Below are 2,500 nucleotides of genomic sequence, written 5' to 3'. Positions count from 1 at the left end.
CACATCCGCACAGCTGCGATACAAACCACCAGCGAGAACCGCTGGGGCGACCGAGCAGCAGACGGCGTCGCGGCGCCGAGCGCCGGGCGGCGGCGCATCCTCAACGCACACAGTCCTCAATCGGACCAGCACACTGAAGATGTCCACCGCGCTTCGCACCGGGCCCGCGAGGACCTACTTTGGCCGCACGGCGCCGCGCGCAGGGTGCGCCGGCGCGCAGCTGCGACGCCTGCCGCGTCCGTCGGCCGGCGCGCCTGCCACTGGCCGCCCCCACCAGCCGGCTGTAGCGCGTGCGCCCACGCACCGCGCGGCCAGCACGCCGGGAGGCGCCCCCTCACCGGCCGGGGACGGTCCCACCCAGCCACCGCCGCGTATCGCTTCACACCCAGATGCCGTTCAGTTTCGTCGGCATGGTGGGTATCGCTGGAACAACCGGTTAGTACCTCAACCTATCGTCGCCATCACCGATTCACCCCTAGCGAGAACAACCGCACCACAACAGGTTACCATTTGTTCATTTGCGTAACTTCACCAGAAAACGCAGGCGTCCATCGCCATTTGCAACTTCAACGATTATTGCATGCCTGTGTCAGGTGTCACGCCACACTACGTCTGCCCACATACACGCAACAAAATGTGCACGCCTAGACAATACGTGGAAGGTGGCCCCCGTACGTATGCGATGTCCATTGCTCGAACGACTGTCAACCGGCCTCTGTAGCATGTCGCAGATATGGAACGCGGTGCACCATGCCATCACGGTGTGTGAGGAGAGACGACTAGGTCCGAATACATCAACAGACAGCTCATGCTGATCGCCATCCACGGCGTCCGTTCCTCCCACACGTCTCTATGGCGTACCACACTGCAATCCAGCTCTCATAGGGAGACGACACGTAGCTGCGTGCACAATATTTGCACTGTATGGTCCGCCGTTTTTGGGCGCAGTCGTTGTGCGGTCACACATGTGCCACGATGTATCATTCAGTACATAAGGACGAATGTGCAGTACAGATTGTGGTTCACGCGTACGACATCAGCGGACAGTTGACACAGGCCGCACCACAACGTAGCCTGAGTACGTCGCATGCGAAGGGCATTGAACATGCAAACTTCTCACCAACCAGCTTGCGAAGGCAGGGGGCAAGGTGGGGACGTGGGGAGGGGCGGCATGTACGTCCTGCTGCCATCCACATTACAGTGTACAGCAGGAGCATGTGGAAAGTGAGCAAGACTTGCAAGGTGTTTAACATGAAGCGATACACAGGGGTGCGGGCAGTGCGAGTAGCGAACTATATTGCGAGGGTTGCGGGTGGGCAACACTACAGTAATTGAACGAGTCGTATAACAATTACAGAGCAGGTTTAGGCGACAACGTGGGTTACGTTAAGGCGACAACATGGGTTAGGTTAAGGCACAACATGGGTTAGGTTAAGGCACAACATGGGTTAGGTTAAGGCACAACATGGGTTAGGTTAAGGCACAACATGGGTTAGGTTAAGGCACAACATGGGTTAGGTTAAGGCACAACATGGGTTAGGTTAAGGCACAACATGGGTTAGGTTAAGGCACAACATGGGTTAGGTTGAGGCACAACATGGGTTAGGTTAAGGCACAACATGGGTTAGGTTGAGGCACAACATGGGTTAGGTTGAGGCACAACATGGGTTAGGTTGAGGCACAACATGGGTTAGGTTAAGGTACAACATGGGTTAGGTTAAGGTACAACATGGGTTAGGTTAAGGTACAACATGGGTTAGGTTAAGGTACAACATGGGTTAGGTTAAGGTACAACATGGGTTAGGTTAAGGTACAACATAGGTTAGGTTAAGGTACAACATAGGTTAGGTTAAGGTACAACATAGGTTAGGTTAAGGTACAACATAGGTTAGGTTAAGGTACAACATAGGTTAGGTTAAGGTACAACATAGGTTAGGTTAAGGTACAACATAGGTTAGGTTAAGGTACAACATAGGTTAGGTTAGGTTAGGTTAGGTTACACGTTGTTGTACGGAAAGGTGTAGGGGGGGGGGGGGGCGGGGGGCGGCAGGTTCGTTGATAGTGATTATAGTAAGTGAATGCTTGTGACATGATCAGATTTGTCACGTCAGGATGCACCTTTGGCTTATTAGAGGCGGCGCTCCAATTCTATGCTTGTGTGAGACCTGTGTCTTTGACTCATGTCATTGTTTGTGCGCTGTGACAGGAGGTACTATTGTGATGTTGGGTGCACCGTTGTATAGGACATGTGTGGGTGTTGGTGCCTGGTCTGCGCAATGGTGGATGTCGAAAGGCTGGGATATTGTATTTTCCGCACGGACCTCCTGGTCTGGTTGTGATAGTGTGGATTGTGTAATGTGGCGGAGAAGATGCACTGGATGTTGTTCCATGCTGGTGCTTACATATTGTATGTGCGCCTGTTAGAAGCAGAGAGTGGTGCGTGATCAGAGTGTCTGGCTGACGTGTGGTTCCCATTTTGGGCAGACTCTTTCAGCATGTA

The sequence above is a fragment of the Schistocerca piceifrons genome, unplaced genomic scaffold (assembly GCF_021461385.2).
Source record: "Schistocerca piceifrons isolate TAMUIC-IGC-003096 unplaced genomic scaffold, iqSchPice1.1 HiC_scaffold_582, whole genome shotgun sequence".
NCBI classification, from domain to species: domain Eukaryota; kingdom Metazoa; phylum Arthropoda; class Insecta; order Orthoptera; family Acrididae; genus Schistocerca; species Schistocerca piceifrons.
The sequence above is the reverse complement of the archived record's forward strand: the minus strand, read 5'-3'. Positions refer to the sequence as shown.